General features: G+C 34.3%; 1 long non-coding RNA gene across 1 annotated transcript; it reads right to left on the bottom strand.

The window, feature by feature from the left end:
- Nucleotides 1-1,904: 1,904 nt before the first annotated feature.
- LOC130048446 (uncharacterized) lies at nt 1,905-17,604 on the bottom strand. The gene is made up of 2 exons (XR_008797232.1): nt 10,995-17,604; nt 1,905-5,760 (listed from the first exon to the last, which is right to left on the bottom strand). It is a non-coding gene; the product is annotated as an uncharacterized LOC130048446 (long non-coding RNA).
- Between the last annotated feature and the right edge of the window lie 4,339 nt (nt 17,605-21,943).

Genomic DNA, 21,943 nt, shown 5'->3' on the forward strand with positions numbered 1-21,943 from the left:
CCCTGCCGATGTGTGGACAGGGATAACCAAATTCAAGGGAATATATTACCTTCTGTTTCTGTTCAAAAACTAGACGTGTCCTCTCATGACTTTTGTAATACAAATTCACCAGGTTGATTTTTAAAATCTTATTAATGTTTTACATAAGCTCAAATAATTGAAGTCCAATAATATACGCGCATCAAATCAATTATCGCTCTCATCAATTCAACTGATGCGCACATCCATGTGGTGGAAATATTGCTCGCAAAAATTAATTTAGAGCTCTGTATGAATGACTTGATTATCTCTTTTAATTAAATGGGAGATCTTTTTAAACATATATACAAAGCTATTTCATAAGTAATTAATGCGCACATCATTTTTAAAAAAAGAGAGAACAACAATTCAATTAAACAAATCATTCATTCAATTGTGGATATGTTGAATTGAGGATTATGTCTCAATTAGATAATTACTCTCTCTAAAATAATTATTGCACGCATCAATTTAATTAATGATATCATTAATTCAATAGAAGAGAGCAATAATTCAATTATTGCGCACATTAGGTGATGTTAGCATTAATGAATTATTGCTCTCTTCAATTGAATTGTAGCATGCATTAATACTATTGTTGGTACCATTAAATTATAATTCATTTGGGGAGAGCAACAATTAAATTATTGCGTGAATCAATTCAGCAGAATAATGATATCAATAATTCAATTCATGCTCGTAATATCTATAATGCAGAATTGAAAGATATCATTATTTCAAGAGATCTTTGATTGCAATGTTGCGTGCATGAAATGAATTGATAATATCTTCAAATAATTAAAGATATCTTCAAATATATGAGTTTGTTATTTTGGTGTTTCATAGATCGGTTGAACATCGCTGAAGAGACATTCTTTGTCGAAATGCGCATCTAGTGCATCAAAATTGGTACCGTATAAGTTTCAAATTATGACCCCTGGGTCGAGGCCTCTGCTGGTGGAATGTTAGTCCCCGAGGGTCTCTACAGCCCAGTAGCTCAGTACTTCGTTACTAGCTTGAAAATACGGATGTATATTTAATTGCTGTTATAAAATTTAGAAATTCATTTCAAAATTAAGGATTATCTCCCTCATGCATAGCTCTTATCCTTGGACGAATTTGGCTCCACTTTTTTGCACGCTGGTTTTGGCTATATTTAGCGCTAAAACTTCATAGTTATTTCGGATTTCAAACATTTCAGTTGACCATCACTGAAGAGGCATTATTTGTCGAAATGCGCATCTTGTGCATCAAAATTGGTACCGTATAAGTTTTACATCTAAAACTATTCCTAGTGGATTCCGGTGCTTTCTGACTCAAGGCATCATACCAGCTCTTGCCACAAATGAATTTCATCATACAAGTGATAAACACACACTTAAATATGTTGCAGAAAAATAAAGATCAGGTGGGTTGCATATAATATAGCCGCCTCTCTTTTAATTTCTTCGTAAGATTCATATACTTAAAGGGATATTTCTCTTTGAAAAGGTGATATTTAAACATTTGTCACTTTTTAAGGAATTTTATAATCCCCTAATAGTATGTACCGGGGTAATTTCTGAACTGTTTGGTGAAAATGTTGACAATTAAGAATCAGTCACTGGTTATCCATGTGAAATTTAGGTATCTCATATGAATAAACTCTTGATTATTTTACTATAATGTACCATATTAACCAATTTAGGAAATAATTCCTTACATGTCTTAATTTTTGATTTGATATAAAGAGCAAACTGAAACGATAAACCAAAGTTCACATTGAAATCCAGTGAGGCAATCATATACAAATATCAAATTCATCTATTACAGAATTGATTAAGATATTTGAATTACTAGCATTCTAATCTTTTAATGTTTCATGGTAGCAATGAAAACAACAGGTATTTTATTCTCAGTCATATATGTTATTATATTACAGGGGATATTATATGTACAATTAGTAAATATATATACATCATATATGTAATTGCATGTGCAAGAAAAATATATACATACATTAGTATTTCAACCACAGGCATATCAATAAATTTACATTTAATACATTGAACGAATTGAATGTAGTCCTTTGATTAAATAATCAACAAAGATGGATCCATATGATAATACATGTATTTGTAAAAGAAAAAAAGAGAGTTTCCATTTCTTATACAAATGATATATGTACGAATATCAAAATCAACAAGATGCCCATGGGCCACATCGCTCACCTCAGTCACCTTGGCCCTGCTGTTGTGATTTGTAAATGCTATTTTATCAATCTTTACTCTCATAGATAATGTGACCCAAACCTAGCTCTAAAGAACACAACATTACTAAAATGAAATAATATAACACAAAGATATGACTAGCATGATATTACTGTTCTGGATAAGACCAAGGTAAAGAGCCATAGGTCTTGGTATGATATGAAAGACCTTGCCATAAGTAATCTATATACAAAACATGAAAGCCCTATCTAAAATAGTCCTGGATATATTTAATAGGTTATACTTTCTTAAAAGTATGTCAAACCCAGAGTTCAGGGTCACAAGGTCAAAGAACATAATATGATTGATTGTTTTAGTTGTTTTCCGCCACACTCAACAGTTTTTCAGTTATCTGGTGGTGCCCAGTTTTTATTGGTGGAAGAGAGAACCCAGATACAATGTACCTGGAAAGAGACCACCAACCTTCCAAGAGTAAACTGGGAAACTTTCTCACTTACCGGCGCGAGCAGGATTCAAACCCACATCAACCAGAGTTGAGAGGCCCCTCAACAAGATGAAAGGTTTATCATAAGAAATTCATAATATATAATATATATGAAAGATCTACCTTAAACACAATGTAGTTCAGGACATACTAAATAGGTCAGATTTGTTTTGCAGTAAAAATTGTATATACAAGATATGAAAGCCCTAGCTTAAATAGTTCCATATATATCTTTAAAGATTTTTCCTTGAAATATACCAGCATATAAAACCTTGATCCCCTATTGTTACCACACCATACCTCCTGGGGAAATGATTTTAACACACTTGAATATGCACTACGTCAGGAAGGTTTAGTGTAAATATGTGTGCTTCATACTAAATTTGAAAAGAATTTCCTTATATGAATCGTAAATTGATCGCTGTTTGTTATCTTCACCTGTCAGTTATAGAATTTAGTTAAACATGTTCAATTGTTAACGTCGACGGACTACAACATACGCAGACCAATAGCAATATGTTATCTGAGTATGGAAATGAACTGGGGTTGAAATTGACTGGCTACCTGACATGGCTACATCAACAAAGAAAATCACTTGAAGCTGTGAGTATTTGGGTTATATGTGGGTTTAGGGAATATTTAAAAGTATGTTTGGAAACAAGTATAGTGGGAATATATGTTAGGAATTGTTTAATATTAAATTAATGAGACAGCGACACAGGAATACAGTGATAGAGGGACTTAACCATGCACTTTTTTCTGTGCCGTAAATTGAAGATTTTTTATAAGGGGTTCATCTGAAGCTCTCTTTTGACTTGCCCCAATGCCTTCTCAAAGAGCTACGATTTTGCATCTAGTTTTTGAGAAGATTTTAAAAGATTTTCCTTGTATATATTTCACATATAAAACTTAGATCCCCTAATATGACCCCACTCTACCCCTGCAAGCCATTACTTTTAACAAACTTGAATTTGCACTATATATGAATGTAAAACTTTCATCCTCTATTGTGACCTCACCCTACACCCGGAGACCATGATTTGCACAAAACAGAACCCTTTTTGTGTGAATTCAACTTTCCTGATCCAGTGGTTCTTGAAAAGGTTTTTTAAATTACGCCACCCTATTTTTGCATTTCCATGATTATTTCCTTTTTGAAGGGTGGATGGCCCTTTATATGAACACACTTGAATACCATTTACCTATTAATGATGCGTACCAAATTTGATTGAAACTGGCCCAGTGGTTCACTCTGGAGAAGAAAATGAAGTGTGAAAAGTTTACAGACAGAGGGACGACATGCAAAGGTGATCAGAAAAGCTCACTTGAGCCTTTGGCTCAGGTGAGCTAAAAAGTATATAAACATGTTCAATGTTAAACATGTTTGATGTATTGCTAAACATCTCTATTGCCAGCATCTACCCTTACTGAGCTTCCGGTGTCAGACCTTGATATCATCATCATCACTCATTTTGACTATCCAGGCCAAATTAATCTTTTTACAAGGGTGAGGCCTGGCTGTCCTGTCGAGGTTGAAGTTTGTACTTCCACACTTGGCGACCCAGTGGATTGATTCTATCCAATGCCGTAAACTCTAGGTCTCGTGTTAGGATCTCATCCCATGTCAGCTTTGGTATACCTGTGAAGTTCTTTTCTGTTGATCATGATGCATAACATTCTGACAGATCTGCAAAAATATTTAGAGAAGTGATTAGTGAAAGGTCTTCGTAAAAGGTCTTCATAGAGATAGCCAGAAATGTATAATTAGATAAAAATCATAATTTCTATTTCTACAAAGTAACTGTTTATCAAATGATCAGCTGTAAATATTAATTCACATATCAAATATCCTTTTTAAAGATTCAAAGTGATACAGATATCATAAACATTTTATGACAAATATATCATATCTACAGATTGTTTTTATGAAAAACAAATGTATCCCCAGCTCCCCAAATTGGAAGTGCTCCAAATGAAACCTCCAACCCCTTAATGTACTGCATGGTATGGAAGATAAAGCATGAGGAGGAACATAAACATTATGAACTCCAATAATTAAGCCACATTGGAAAAGGGTTCAAAAACTATTTTACACCATCCACCCCTCAGATCCATTCCACTGTATTAAGGACAACATTTGGATCTTCGATCTGTCCCTGCAATATGCACATCGCAAATGGCATTGGCTATATTTAGCTCTAAAACTTCATAGTTATTTCGGATTTCAAACATTTCGGTTGAGCATCACTGAAGAGACATTATTTGTCGAAATGCGCATCTGGTGCATCAAAATTGGTACCGTATAAGTTTTACATTGAAGTATTGTACGAAATTTCAAGTCTATCAGATAAGCCGTATAAGAGGAGAAGTATTTACAAGTTATTTTAACATCCTCCACCCCTCTTAGATCTACTATTAACTTTTAGGAAAATAATTCGATCCTCCTGTCCCAACAATATGCACAAATACAAATGGCAATGAAGCATTGTACAAAGTTTCAAATCTATCCAATAAGCCATAGAGGAGGAGAAGTGTTGACAAGGTACTTTACATCCTCCACCCCTCTTAGACCTACTATAACTTTTAGGAAAATAATTGGATCCTCTCGTCCCACCAATATACATATCTACAAATGACAATGAAGCATTATATAAAGTTTCATGTCTATATGATAAACCATATAGGAGAAGTGTTCACAGGATTTTGTAGCAAACGAACAGAAAGTACAAAAACAATATGCCTCCCACTGAAAGAGGGGAGACATAATTACAGTACTGCAGCAATATTTTCACTGTATTTTAGTTGGAGGCTGTCAAAATACAAATCATCAATACTTTTAAGCTGCAAATCAAAAATTGTATATATACCTTTTCTCAATACATTTTAATGAATTTTATTTCATCTCTAGTGGACTCTCTTTAGGACTGGCTCATTTTGCTGGGGATATGGGCATCTAGTTATCCTGGTGTCATGATCTTTTTGATGAATATTGTAATTTCTGGGTTATGTCAAAGCCACTTGTTCTCTTTGATGCAAAATTATGTTTGACTGAAATTACAGTGAAGCTTATTAAATAAGAAATCTAGCAGACACATTCAAGAAATACCTGTTCCCTACCACTACTAACTATTCCAATATTTATTCAAATTCAATGGAACCACTGCACTTCATATACTATTTTGTTACAACTTACATGTACCAGATAAGACGTATCATCAATATTCTACCTATTAATATCTGCTCTAGAACCTGATTTCCATGCACCCTTGTAATATGATGGACTGTATTATGATATTTAACAAGCTCTTTCATCAGTCTGTTAGCTTTTTTAAAAATTCAAAATCTTAGTTTTTCAATCATTATACCCACTCAGGTGAACTAATTAGTAATTAAAAAACTGATTAATCTTTTTGAACATCACATCTAGCAAAGATACTTACGTACATATGTAACTTTAAAATAATACTTATACCCTGTTCAAATAGCGGTTTTTATGCACATTTTAAATTAAAATTTTCAAACTTCAATGCGCATCAAATATACTTCGTAGAATAGATATAGGCCTCTGCATAATGACACATTTGTGCCACATTCATCAAACCCCTGGTTAGTTATAGATTTATATTTATCCTATTTTTGATTGAAAAACTAATTTTAAAAAAAGTTAATTGATCGCTAAAAGAGTGAACATTAAGTCATTAGAAAATGCCAGATGTAGATCTGTGTTCTGCAGAGACATACTGGGTCATATACATAAAGAAGAAGAAAACTGTAAAACAGTTCTCTTTGATCCACTGTAAATTGTAGGAAAATATTAGAACCCCAGTCTATGCGAAAGACATCGAACAGTCGGACCTGACTGATGTGCAGTGCCCCAGGTCTGATATGCGTCATTTTTACACCGGACCGGAATGTCCAATGTCTCAGTGTCCGGTTTTGAGCTTTACTATTTTGACGTGGAGTCATTAAAATTTTTGTTATATTAAGTAAAAAATATCGCTTAAATCCAATTACGTAAATGAATGTGATAAAAACCGCATGGACCGTCTAAAAGTATTATGTGGGAGCGATCCTGGTAAAAGAAATCAATAGTGTTACTAGTATAATAAATAAAATTTCCTTGGTTTTGCATTTTCACGTGTTTCACTTTTTTTACATTAGGTTTTTCGGTCTGACAAAATTTGATTCGATCCTGTGTGTTCATCGATTACACAGGTCCGAATGTCCTGTGTGGTCCAAAAAACTTTCGCATAAACTGGATTCCTGGGTCAGAAGAATGTGAACAACATTAAATGATAATGAAGTATTGTACAGAATGGCCTTCATTTTTGCAGTTACTGCCCTTAAACCGGAAGTAGGGGGCGTGCTTACCGATGAGGTCCTAAGATTCAGATAAAATAGTGATAACAAATAGGGTATTGTAAAGCTTATGGTATCAAACTCTTTATTATGGATTGAGTTTTAAAAGGTTGTATCATATCTCATATACTGTATGGGGAATAAGTTCACGGGTTGTATTTTTCGCGGGTTTTTTTTATTTCAGACACATTTGCGGGTTCATAAATTCGCAGATTCGAATCACTATAAGCCCCTCCCCTTTTTCTAACCACATTGTGTATCAAAGAATAATAAAAATAAAAATATTGAGTTTCTTAAATTCGCATTTATCTAGACCACGAATATAGCGAACATTTTCACCGCGATTTATTTTCCCCCTATACAGTAATAACAAAGCTTATAGTTTATCCAATTCTACGAAGAACACTTTAGAGTATATTCATTTCGTTAAATTGAAGGGGGGAGAAGAAGTATAGACTAGACCTATATCCTGTAGGTCCATTTAGTGCTTAATTCTGTCCAAGTAATGGTACATTTAATACAAAAACTTTCATGAGAAATCTGTAAAATAAAAATAAATAATAAATAACAGACCCCTAGCAGGGAACAAAAGCACCATCAAACCATATGATGATATAAATATAAGCATCGGGTATGTAACATTATTTTCAAAAGGGGGGAGGCAAGGTGAAGTTTACATTACAATTATTGTCTGAAAATTCTTGAAAAGCAAAAGCAAACAAACAAAAATAACAAAACCCCAAAAGCTCCAAATCCTAAATCATGAAGGGAAGGGGGGTGGGGGTAAAGGTTATATAGTCCTGAAATTCAATTAATTAGTTCCTTAAATTTTATAGTTCCACTATAATTTTATACTATACTATGTATTAGAAAACAGATTTCAACAGAAAATTTGCATTGAGAGATACGGATTTGATATACTTAACATACGTTCCGTTTATTGACACCTGGTGTACATATTTTTGTCCACTGTAGCGTGAAAAGATCACAAGTTAATGATTGCAGTGTTGGTTGCACACATGTAATTTTTTGCATATTCATTGTGGATTTTTTTTTTTGGTCGTCAATAATATTGATAAAAAGTATTAAAGAAGGAACTGCTCATCCTTATTCTGATCTTAACTGAGATATCGTGGAATGTGAAAAATCCCATACAGGACGTATAGATATAATAAATGACTAAACATTTTGTACAGTCATATCAAAAGTCAGTAATTACACTTAATTTCTACAAAAATTCCTTAACTGGCATTTAATTACAATCAGAAATAGTAAATTCTCTATCTATTCCTTATAATGATAAAATTACTTGAGGACCCCACCATGTTGTGCACCCCCTGTATTCAGGGGGAAACAACTCGTACTGCATTGTGAACAATTGTATTCCATTCCCTGGTTATTCGATAAACCATATAAGATAAGAAGTTTTTACAAGCTATATAACATCCTCCATCCCTCTTCTGAATCAATACATGCACATCTACACATGGCAATGAAACATTGTACAAAGTTTCAAGTCTGTGTGGCTTTCGAATTGGGAAAAATTGTCGACATTTAAGTCAAATTGGGAAAAATCAATTTTATCGTATATAAGTTTTAAAATCATATCAAACATACTATTATCTTTATTTCACAAATATAATTTTCTCTAACCTTCTAAAAATTTTTAACTATTCTATCCATATCATAATTCCCATAACTCATTGTTAAGTCTTATGCATATAATTCACATCGAATGTTTATTTCTTTTTTAAAATAAGTTCATAATTCTATTATTGGGGAAAATGCAAGCTAAATTGTGGGGAAAAAAATGGCAATTTTTAGGAGGTGAAAGGGCCGAAATTCAGACCCAAATTGGGCCTTAAAAAATCACTGAGTTGAGAACAAATATTTGGCTTGTATATTAAACATTTAGAGCATTTCAATGACTGACCCTAACATTTTGGCATGGTGTGGTATATTTGACATGTTTCTATTATAAGGATACCCATTGATGTGGTAGTTGTGAAGGATTGTTACAGTGTGATATGCATTTGGTCAAGTGATTGTATATGTAGGCCTTGTTAAAATTAATTAAATGGAGATGCTATTGAATATGAAAGTATGCGATACCATGCCATTTCCCAATCCTGTGTTTGGAACTTTATTGAATGTGCTTGTCTTAAACTAAAAGATGATGGCAAACTGAATTGAACAATTTTAAGCAAAAGAACTACAGTACAGTGACTGTTGCTTTGTGATACAATGATGGTAATTATGACTCATTAATTAGTGGATACTGTAATGGCATATCCTGATCCTGCATCAACGGCATATTCAAACAAGAGGCCCATGGGCCACATCGCTCACCTGATTCACCTTGGCCCATATTTAAAGATTTTTTCTACATATTCGCTTCTAAAACTGTGAGCCCTATTCAAGTATTGCGGTCCAAACCTATACTCACGAGTGCCATGATTTCTCCTACCTAAAATATAACTCCAAAAGAAAACACAAAATTGTAAAGGGGATAGGAGGACGTGCCTGGTGTTTAATAATTGTGTACAGGCATTAGAAAAATGTGTCCATGCAAAAACATACTTTAAATTGTATACAAAAATTTACCCATGTCTATGCAGTTCTATTATAACATTGGAAGGAAAATTTGATATGGCCACCATTGCTACACGAAATGTTAAGTTACGAAAAATTAAAATGTTATATGTGAACATCTAGGCTGTGTCAAGCTGAGTGAGCAAGTTTGTGCGGAACGAACAAAAATTATACCACACAGCGACACCTTTTGGAAATTTTATTTTTACAAATTTGAATCTGCACTACAGAGCTGTATGTCAGGAAGCTTTCATGTAAATGTAAACTGCTCTGGTCTAATGGTTCTTGAAAAGAAGATTTTAAAGGATTTTCCCTATACTTATTTGTATGTAAAACTTTGATCCGGGGCGGCCACCCTTCCCTGGGAGGCATGATTTTGACAAACTTGAATCTGCACTATTTCAGGAAGCCTTTATGTAAATTTGTACTTTCCTGGCCTTGTTATTTTCCTACTTTCCTAGTTTTTGTGAAGAAGATTTCCCTATATATTTGTACATGTAAAACTTTGATTCCCTGTTGTGGCCCTATTCTACCTCAGGGGGTCGTGGTTTTAACAAACTTGAATCTGCACTATGTCATGAAGATTTTATGTCAATTTGTACTCTAATTCCTAGCCCAGTGGTTCTTGAGAAGATGATTTTTAAAGATGTTCCCTTTACATTTGTATGTAAAATATTTGATCCCCTATTGTGGCCCCACCCTACCCAAGGGGGTCATGATTTGAACAAACTTCAATCTACACTATGTCAGGAAGCTTTTATGTAAATTTCAGCTCTTCTGGCCCAGTGGTTCTTTAGAAGATTTTTAGATGACCCCACCCTATTTTTTGCAATTTTGTAACTATATCTTCCTTTTGAAAGGGAGTGTGGCCCTTTATTTGAACAAACTTGAAAGCCCTTCACCAAAGGATGCTTTTTGTCAGGTTTGGTTGAAATTGGCCCAGTGGTTCTTGAAAAGAAGTCAGAAATGTGAAAGTTTACAAACAGACGGACAACAGGGGATTGGAAAAGCCCACTTGAACTTTCAGCTCAGGTGAGCTAAAAATCACTATTATCTAAAACAACGCAAAAGAATGTTTAACTTCAGTGTTACATGAAAAATTAAATGTACTTCAAAATCACTCAACAACAATTATAGTATTACTGTATGGAAATTTTTTGTCCAAAGAAAACAATGTAAAAAAAAAAATATGAAGTAATCTACACTCTTCAGCAACATGTGAGTATAATGAACGTGAAATATATATTCTGAAAAATAAAAACTATAAAGTAAAATCCACCCACCTGCCCCATTTTTATGACTATGTGGCCTACAATATTTTGTATACTTACTAATTTAAAACTCGAAAGGAAATGTTATCCATGTTAAGTCATTGCGATCTGTTCATCCTCTGGGGAAGACAATTAATTTTTTTGATTTGCAGTTTGTGTCATGACTACACCATGGTATCTTCTAATCTCGTCATACTATCAGAAAGTAATTTTGGCAGTTGGCAAGTGTATCAATGGTGTAACTTCTTCATGATCAGATATTCTATACTGTGTCATTTTCAGCATAAAGTAACAAGAGCTATCATCTAGTTCTGAGGTACTTAGGAAGGGCTGTTTTTCTCAACACATAACCTTTCCTCTGGTATTCTTAGGTATACTTTATTCATCTTTTAATTACATTTCCTTCTTGGAGATTAAAATTTAAAGTTGAAGACCACTGAAAGAAAAAGAAGTGATTTAATGAGTTCCATACAGTTTATAGAATATGCTGACCAAAATATTATCTAACTGTAGCCCCCCCCCTCCCCCCCCCCTCCCAATCAAGCATGCAATGTGATTCATGTATTTGAAATCAATACTTATAAAAATTAATTAAAATCAAATTGTTCAAATCTACAATCTTGTTACACATCTCCTATATTTTTCACTTACGATAACTTTGAATTTTTAATAAGTGCATCCTTTTGTCCACAAAACTTTTAACAACTCCTCAAAAACATTTTCAAATATGATATCAGAAATAATAATCTAAAAACATTATCCTGTTGTTCATACATCAACACTAAGAGTGTAACAAATAACGAAAGCTCTCCTGACATTGTCCCATTCTGAAAGAAAGTGTGTGCTTATACCCCCAAAAGCAGGATATTACCCAGAATTGTGTCTAGAGAAAGGAATAACATTTATGGAAGTAACCAAAAAAATAGTTATAAATCTTAAAAAAAATTTAGCTATGAATTCATGTTAAAAAATTGGTCATGGTAGCTTTGTGGTAACAGAGCATTTGATCAAGAAATCATGGTTTCGAGCCATGTTTGTACTTAATTTAAGGTGTAAATGTAGGTAGTAAGGTGAATGCTCCATCGTCATATTTAGCATTCAAAAGAGAAAGTTGCTGGTCTTTCAGATGAGACCTTAAAACACCACATGCATGCGTCTAAATGTGTGGCACTTCATATTACTGAAATATTCTCTACGGGTATTATTATACTAAAATCAAACAAACACATATAATCATATACATGTTAAAAATCTTAATTATATATTTTTAGAAATTTCTTCTTCTGACAAAATGATGCGCAAGCATATAAATGGAAGCTATGCCACTATATGTCATAGCACTGTACATCTTGATCAGTTGATACATCACATAAACAGTCACATATGTAAACAATCGAGAAGAACTCGGTACACATCAACCCTCAATTTTGTATTGTAGCTGAAGATCATTCTTCCAAGATCGAAATACAGATTGGCAATGATTAGCGAGGGTTGTATTATTCTTAAAAAGTATATTGAAAGCAAAATGTAACTGCCATAATTACCAGGAGACAAGAATACATACATGGTTCGAATTTCCTCCACTGCCACCTAAAGTGCACGTGTAAACCACGCATGTGGCACCACAACCCGACAGGCTACATTTGCATTCAAAGTAATAGTTTTACATATCACATTCTGTTTGGTTTGTAGTCTTAGTAGTTACATACCTATGCGGTACACCTGTACCATGTACGTACTGCAAGCAGTGCGGCGTAATGTACACATGCAGCCTCGGGGATTTCAACCCGAACAAAGTGGAACATGCCAATCCGAATACATATAGATCTATATATCTTTCTTTTTTATTTTCTCATTTTATTTATTTATTTATATTTATCATTTATGTCATGGCGTTGGAAAAAACTTCAAAGTAGGGAAACAGATGGAAAGGGGAATACGTTCTAATCATCCAAAAAAAAAGGTGCCGTGTGGAGGAGTGGGGTGGGGGTGGGGGTTGATTCCTAAGAACCTGGCCCATATCTTTTTGTTTTTAAATGTGAAATCCTATCCAAAATCAATAAGAATTCTTAGTATACAGAGTACATTAAATGGAAACATTATATTTTAAAAAAAAAAAAACAATAACAAACAGTTTACGCAGATTTATCACTTTCGTCATCGAAATTTTCAGTAACTCGGGTACTCTGTCGCTTGTACATAACACGATCGGTATGAAACACCATTTATTCAGTTTATCTAATAAAAAAACATTGTTAATATGCAAAAAATTTCCTTCAACCGTGTTTACTTACCTCAGATGGGCCAACTTCTTTCCCTGGAAAACTCCATTATGATGATATCACAAATTACGTCATTTAAAACAGAGCATGCGCACTTCGAAAGCCATGCTCGCAAGGAAAAACGGTGGACGAGTGCTAAATCTTTACACACCTGTTACACACATCTCATAAATCCTGTTAAGTAAACACTTCAGGATTTTGATGGTAGATGAACAATTTAATGATTTTGTGCTGATTTTTATAATAAAAAAACACCACCATTTTCGTGTTCTTTTGGCCGACCCCGTGTTGGTTTACACGTGTGCCTTTTTATTAACGGGTTAAACTGACAGGGCCTGCAAACACACACACACACACACACACACACACCCACACACACACACACACACACACACACACACACACTCACTCACTCACTCACACACAAATATCTTTTGTAGTTATCTAATTCAATCAACAAGTGAAAGTTTGGGAAAGTTTCCCGTTGTTTCCACAATAAAATAACCTGAATGTACTGTCGAATTCACGAACGAAGTTCTTGCATTGATTAAGTGGAAAATGAATGTGGTGATTCACGCTAATTTCACTTCAGTTACTGCGATTTGATACTAGCACAAAGCAATTGTCGTCGTTATCAATGTTGACCAATTGATTTCATTTTGAATTGAACTATTCACGCAACTTGCATAGAATTATCATAATATCATAATCAGCGGTTATTTATCTTTATACTCGTCGCTTTGCCTAATGCGTACAATATCAAAGACACAGAAATTTTCGAGGTGAAGAGATAATTGTTTCAAAAATATGTCATGTAGACATGATCCGATGGGCTTGGTTAGTTGAGTATTTGTTCAAAGATCGTTCTCGATACTCTCAATTGAATCAACAAACTAATAAACAAATCATAAGATCAACGGTAATTGATATCAATATGAGTTACTCCACAAATTACAAATGATTTGAAAATTCAAAAAAGTAAAGTTGAAACAAGAAATCGCTCCATTCAAACAATTTACAACTGCTCATGTAAAATAGATCTTTATACTTTAGATGATCGATATTTTAACAGTATTTTGTAATGAAAATGTGTACTGAACATTATATCTCTTGAATAAAATTACATACTCCTTGTGATGCCGTGAAAACACACCCTTCATCGTGACACTCAGTGGACACATCGTTTTCTACGGAGGACACTCAAATTCAAGGCTGGTAGAGAAATTTCAACTTCAAAATCGCCGACTATTGATTACAACGCCGTTATTTATGAAACGAGTAATATAACATACCAGAAATTCGGGACTATCTTCGCTTAAATTACAAAAACTAATATTGAAGAAAAAAAACATTTCCAAAAACAGTGTGGTGCATCAAAATTGGTACCGTATACGTTTACATTACAATCATTCACATAGGATTTTGTCAATAAAAATCAATCCAGTTTTATGATTTTTGGCCTGCAAAATTGTGTCCGTGGGTCCCCGAGTATATACAATAACACCCACTGTGACGATAGCATAAAACAGTGGCTATAAATAGCCACCGTTTAAAAACGTATCACTCTGTGGAGTCTATAAGGGATACAGATTACTACTGATCGGTTGATATCCCTCGGATAATCCTTCGAGATATCAAAGATGTGTCTTATATACAATTGTCAATTGTCTGCTTTGGTACAGAAACCAAACTTCTTATACCCAAATTGAAGACCTTAAGAGATATTTTTGATAATTCCTTTTCAGATCGCATGAGAGGGATAGGGCTTGAATCGGCTATGTCTGTTGCCCGATCCCATTCACTTTGTGAATAAAATATAGTTTAAATTAATTTAAATTAGATTCAGATCGCATGCGCTCGATCTCAAAATGTTCTGCACAGAATTGTGAAATTTGTGATATACTGATCACTAGAAATTAATTTAGAACTAATCTCACTGGACGTAGTTTCTGTACCAATACTTTTAATGATTTGGCTTGTATATCTTCAAACGTTGTGTAAGCTATTGAGTGTAAACTGTGGAGCTTAATTTATGTGGGAGAAACTAAGGGTTTACTTCATAAAAAAAATATCGGGGCACAAATTTCAAATAAATAATGTTGGTAACCAACTTCTTTACAAGCATTTTAATTCAACAAACCACTCCATCTTGTCCGTGAGGGATATATTTCAAAATAAGGACCTCAAATCACTTATTCTAAAAGGTACTAAATACAGAGAACCTCGGTCTTTTAATTGGCGACAGAACTTCATGTCTATTATGATTTCTGTCAAAGATTATGCTAGACAGTGAGCTAAATATGAAAAGGAAGAAGTTGATACATTGTTAGAATGGGTTAAAGCATAAGAGGAATATTTCAAACATACTAAAAGAAAAGTACCAACCATCTATCCTTCTGTGTTTAGTAAATCTTAAGTGACAAAGAATTAGACAGGTTACATCAGGCTCCAGTTTTTGCACTCTAGTTTTCCTTTTAACTCTTACAAGTTTTTTGTCATTTCGAATTTTCAAAATTTCGGCTTGAGCATCACTGAAGAGACATTATTTGTCGAAATGCGTATCTGGTGCATCAAAATTGGTACCGTATAAGTTTTACATTATGACCCCTGCGTCGAGATCTCTGCTGGTGGACTGTTAGTCTCCGGTGGTCTCTACAGCCCAGTAGCTAAGTACTTCGTTACTAGCTTGAAAACACGGATGTATATTTAATTGCTGGGATAAAATTTAGAAATTATTTTCAAAATTAAGGATTATATCTCCTTCATGCATAGGTATGATCCTTGGACGAATTTGGCCCCAGCTTTTGAGCACTGTAGTTTTCCTTTTAGCTCTTACAAGTTTTGTGTCATTTCGAATTTCCAACATTTCGGCTTGAACATCACGGAAGAGAATATTTGTCGAAATGCACATCTAGTGTATCAACATTGGTATTGTATAAGTGTTACATGAGGAATACGTATTGTTTCCAACTGACAAACCTTCTAACAACACTGTCTTCGTTTGTAAAGCTCATTAATAGAACTGTATTTTAAAAGAACTTGGCATTAATTCCACGTTTGGCCATCGTACTTATACTCCAACTGCCCGTTCAAAAGATGAAATTCTTCGAAAACATGCTTCGGTTTTAGAAACATCTAATATCCCAGTCAATGGGTAGAATGAATATGAGTTACCGTACCTATACTGGATTCCTAAACTACATCAAAACCCTTACAAAGATGCATTGCTGGATCTAGTAAGTGCTCTACCAAGCCCCTACCCTTGCTCCTCACGAAAATATTAACAGCTGTGAAGGAGAAACGTCAAACTTACTGTCCGACTACATATGCCAGAAGTGGTGTAAATCAAATGTTGATTCTAAAAAAATATCTGAAGAACTTTTAGTAATCAATAACATAAAAACCTATGACTTTTCAACACTTTACACGACCATTCCTCGCCATAGATTAAAGACTAGACTTTTTGACATCATATACAGTTGCTTCGTCAACAGAAATGAAAAACGGAAATATTCATATCTTGTGATCAGTCATCCATAAATTACTTTGTTAAACACCATTCTGATTCCACGCAAAAGTACTCTGAAGTTGAACTTTGATTTTATTGACGAAGCAATTGTCTATGATATCAAAAAATATAGTCTTTAATTCATCGTGAGGAATGGTTGTGTAAAGTGTTGAAGCGTCAAAGGTTTTAATGTTGTTGATCTGCGAAATGTTCTGTGATTTCAAGTTTACCAAAAGTATTTTAGAATATTTTTAGAATCCACATTTGCATAAATGAAAGTTGAAGATAAAGAATAGTGATCAATCTCAAAACTCCTACAAGCAATACATGATAGAGAGTTGGAAAAACACGGACCCAAGGACACGCCAAAGGTGCGATCAGGTGCCAAGGAGAGGTAAACATCCCCTGTTGACCGATCACACCCGCCGTGAGCCCTATATCCTGATCAGGTAAACGGAGTTATCCGCAGTCAAAATCAGTGTGCCAAGAACGGCTTAACAATCCGTATGAAACACGTCAGACAGCATTTTACCCAGTCGAGACTGTTGAAACCCTTACCATCATGTTTATTACTAGCTTACCTCGATTTAAAAACTGACTATACGCAGAACAAGCTCCTGCATATCGAATCAGTTGAGATATATAAACACCATATGCAGGTGATAATGGAATATTGCTACATAAATATGGGAAGTTAACGATGGAGAAGCTGAAATCATCCCGTTTGTCATACAGTTGAGTTGTTAGTATGCCGTTAATGTCTACATTCAATAAAATATCTAAGTATGAAGCAGAAGTGGACGACTCTGTGGTGTCCTTTATTTCGAGCTCACAGAGATATATCAAATCGATATATGAATGAAGTTATCATTGTTAACAGACAAAACGTCATCGATATATCGAAATGTCGAAGTGAAGGCCACAGCGAGAGATTTTTTCTTCTCGGGTAGAAGTTTTTGAATAAATTCTGCTTCATATGAATATAGAAACATGAATATAGAAACATATGTTATACACATATCATCACCCACACGTGGACGGTTCCATTACTAGATTTCTTCTTACAATGAATAGTTTACGTAATCACGACTGCATGCATCTGCATTTTGTAACAATGATCATTCATTGATTTCTGTAATAAGGATTATTCATTGATTTCTGTGACAATGATTATTCATTGATTTCTGTGACAATGATTATTCATTGATTTCAGTGATAATGATTATTCATTGATTTCTGTGATAACCATTATTCATTTATTCCTGTAATAATAAGTAATTACCTATTTCTGCTTTGAGTTCTTTATCATTCAGGTAAATCACCAAATCCTCAGCTTGTAGTTTAAATTTGTCCAGATATGGAGGGTAAAGTAACACAGATAGGATAAGTTTTCCAATCTCCCCTCTCTCAAAATTTTGCATGTAGAGTTCACAACCCCTCTCTGAGGAAAAGGTCATTTTCAGCAATATGCTGCCCGGAGAAAGCTCTGATTCAGCTCCATACAACGTCCTTAACCTTGAAAACAAGTTCTGAACATTTGTTTGAAATTCTCCGTTGATGTTCCGTTCTATTTGTCTGTCCAATGTCCTTTCAGCGATTCTATTTCTCATGCTGTTCAGATTGAACATGATTGTGGCAGTAAACTCTTCGACAATAATCCTCCTTCGTGGATCTCTGGCTTCAATCCTCAGAATTTCCACTACACGGGGAGCTACAATAAAACACAAATATTGCAATCAGTTACCTCAGTGTCACTCCCGTTATAATCAATATCCGTCCCATGTGGAGATTAGGTTTACTACATGTATATATTGTTTAACATCCTCTTAAGAACTTTTCACGTATATGGAAAAGTCACCATTGCCCGTGAAGGGCTGCAAAATATAGTAATATGTTAGATACTTATAACCATTAAGATGGGAGCGATCTTTATCGTGCCACACTTGAGCTTGTTTTGTTTAGGTTATATTCGATGGACCGCTCATTTATCAACTTTTACGACTAGCAAGGGTACCGAGGATATGTTCTAAGTCAAATATCCATGAAGAAGGTAACATGAAACGTACAAACATGATTTCATTACAGTTATTACAAAAGGTAGATTTGATTATTGTTCAAATATTTTGAACTTTTTGGGAGCAATATGCAGATTGATATACCGCTCTGTTGCATCAATGATCATAATATTCTTTAAGGATAAACAATATCTTCTATATGTTTACCACATGTTTATTCCATTATTTTTTTCCTGTTCGGATCTGGATGGGTCTGTTTTGGTCAGAACGTTATGATTTTTCAATTGTACCCGCATGAACCTGAACTTTTGTTCACAAGTAGGGTATCTTGCTATTTTCCAAAAATAAAGTGTGACGTAATATTTAAGTGACGTCACGGGAAATTACCATTAGGGGAATTTACGGTAGCTCAGTCACAGTCAACATCTGGGCAGTATCGTTTCGGTGTTTAACCGTAACAAGTGCAATAATACCTGTTAATTTGAGGTGCAATTTCACCCAATAATTATTGTGCAATTGACTATGGAAGCCCTTAAACTGCACCAAGTTACATTATATCGTATACCATAAGTCACAAATAGTTTCTTCCTTAATGAAATTTATTAAATTCGTTGCCAGGTTAAAATATTTCTTTCGTCGCCACGATTTGTGAAATATCAAAACCGGCAACTCATTTCATGAATTTCATATGCCATAAGCACTCGTTCAAGGTCCTCTACTCATCTACTATACCACCTTCAAATGTAGACATTTTTGCGTTGATGAAGTTGTTTTAAGATCAACCAAATTTGGGCCAAACAGATTACAATGATGTGGATAGCTCTGATTATGACTTAGAATATTCAAATTTGGTCTATCACTTATTATGAAAATATTTGTCTTGTTATGGGTTAACTTTTAAATTTTAAATTTCGGTTATATTAAAAAGCACCTATCTAATACAGCAAATTTTGCGTATTTGCTAGTTTGAAGCAGGCCTGACATATTTTTAGAATACATTATAGTCAGCCCTTTTGGTCCATCTCATTTTTCTACACTGCTATGATTATTGAATTTATCTTAGTATGACATCCAGTTATCAATATCCCTCAACTAGGTCGCAAGTACATACACTGATAATGTATCCAACTTTAAATTTGATCCTAATTATTTTCAGCGTTAAAATCATAGCTTTTACATTCAATCTATTTTCAATGTTTCGACTAGGTTTCAATCCTTACAATTTTAATTAATATAAAATAGATAGTTGGTCCAACAGAGATGTAATCAGGTGTCTAGGAGGCCTTGTTGATCGATCACACCCGCCGTAAGCCCTATATCCTGTTCAGGTAAACGGAGTTATCCGTAATCAAAATCATTTGACCCAATGGTAGGTTGTATTGACGAACTAGATCGTTATAACGACCTTAGAATTTGCGAAATGTTGACTTCAATCGATACTATTGAAGACCCTGTACTATCAACTTGTTTGTTAGCAGCTTGCCTCGTTTTAAAAACTGACCATACGCAGAACAAGCTCCCGGGTATCGAATCAGTTGAGATATATAAACACCATATGCATGTGATAATAGAATATTGCTACATAAATATGGAAAGTTGATAATGGAGCAGCTGACATCAAACCGTTTGTCATACAGTTGAGTTGTCAGTTTGCCGTTAATGTTTACTTTCTATAAAATATCTAAGTATGAAGCAGAAGTGAACGACTGTGGTTTTGTTTTTATTTCAAGGTCACAGATAGATATCGAATCTACATATGAATGAAAGTTATTATTGTTATAGACAAAACTTCGTCGATGTATATTTAATTGATGTTATAAAATTTAGAAATTCATTTCAAAATTAAGGATTATCTACCTCATGCATAGCTCTTATCCTTAGACGAATTTGACTCCACTTTTTTGGCACGCTGTTTTTTGGCTATAATAGCTCTAAAACTTCATTGTTATTTCGGATTTCAAACATTTCGGTTGAGCATCACTGGAGAGACATTATTTGTTGAAATGCTCATCTGGTGCATCAAAATTGGTACCGTATAAGTTTCACATCTAAATGTCGAATTGAATGCCACAACAAGAATGTGAACGTGCTGAAAATTACACTGTAGCTAAAATAAGGCTGTATTTATCATTGGTCATTCGTTTTGTTAGTGTTTATTATCTGAAATGAACATTAATTATTTTTTGATAATTAAACGTGCATGCATCTTTCTGTGCGTTATTTACCTATATCTTCGATGAGGTTGTTTAAATCAGTGACGAGATTTCTAATTCTGTTGAGGTATATGTCTTCCATCTCTTCGTCAATAGCACGCACTTCAGCCCTCTGCAGGTTTTGGACGTATTCTTTGCCAAGCAAGATCTGCATTCTGTTGCAAATGTCTAAAATATTGGACCAGTATCCCTGAAACTCTGCTTCTGACAATGTTGGCCCAGCAGAATGTCCATATACTCTGTTTCTTATGAGACGAATTCTTTCAATGTCATCACCAAGAGTTATCTCACCATTTCCTGGCATTTGTGATGTCCCCCACCCTTGCGTTGGGGCGTCGACATTTAGACATCTGAGATTGCGTAATAATGTGTACAAAAGAGTAATATCGAATTCTTTATACCCACGAGTCTGAGCATTCTCAATCAATTCTCTTTGTTCCGCTCCAATCCTTTCGAAAAGTGATGACTGTCGTCTAACTTCACTAAATATTTGATTTGACAAGATGTTATGTTGAAGTATATCTTGTAACATTGGTGTCAGTTCCTCGAGGATGACCAAGACCATCCGTACGAATCTGGTTCTATCTTGTGGGTTAACTGGTATCCTTTGGGCCATTCTCACAATATGATCTCTACACAAAATGATATACTCTCCATATTCTGGGATACATGCTAGATCAAAATTTAATGCCAACTGAGCAGTGATGACCAAATTATCCTGGCTCTGTGTCCTGGAGATCTTGTCTTAATCTAAGACAGTCTGAAAATGTAAACACGTATTTTATTTTCATCAATCAATACACAGTGTACATGGTTCCTTAAAATCCAAAGGTAACTGAGATGATAAATCATTTATATATTGTGGATAATCAAGATTAATATCTGAATTATCATTTGATATTTACAGTGGAACCTCGTTTTCAAGCCGGTGGTTTATTGTGTTAAACCGCATACTATGATAAAGCACAAAGCTATTTCTTAACAAATCTCT

Source organism: Ostrea edulis, chromosome 7 (assembly GCF_947568905.1).
Source record: "Ostrea edulis chromosome 7, xbOstEdul1.1, whole genome shotgun sequence".
Lineage (NCBI taxonomy): Eukaryota > Metazoa > Mollusca > Bivalvia > Ostreida > Ostreidae > Ostrea > Ostrea edulis.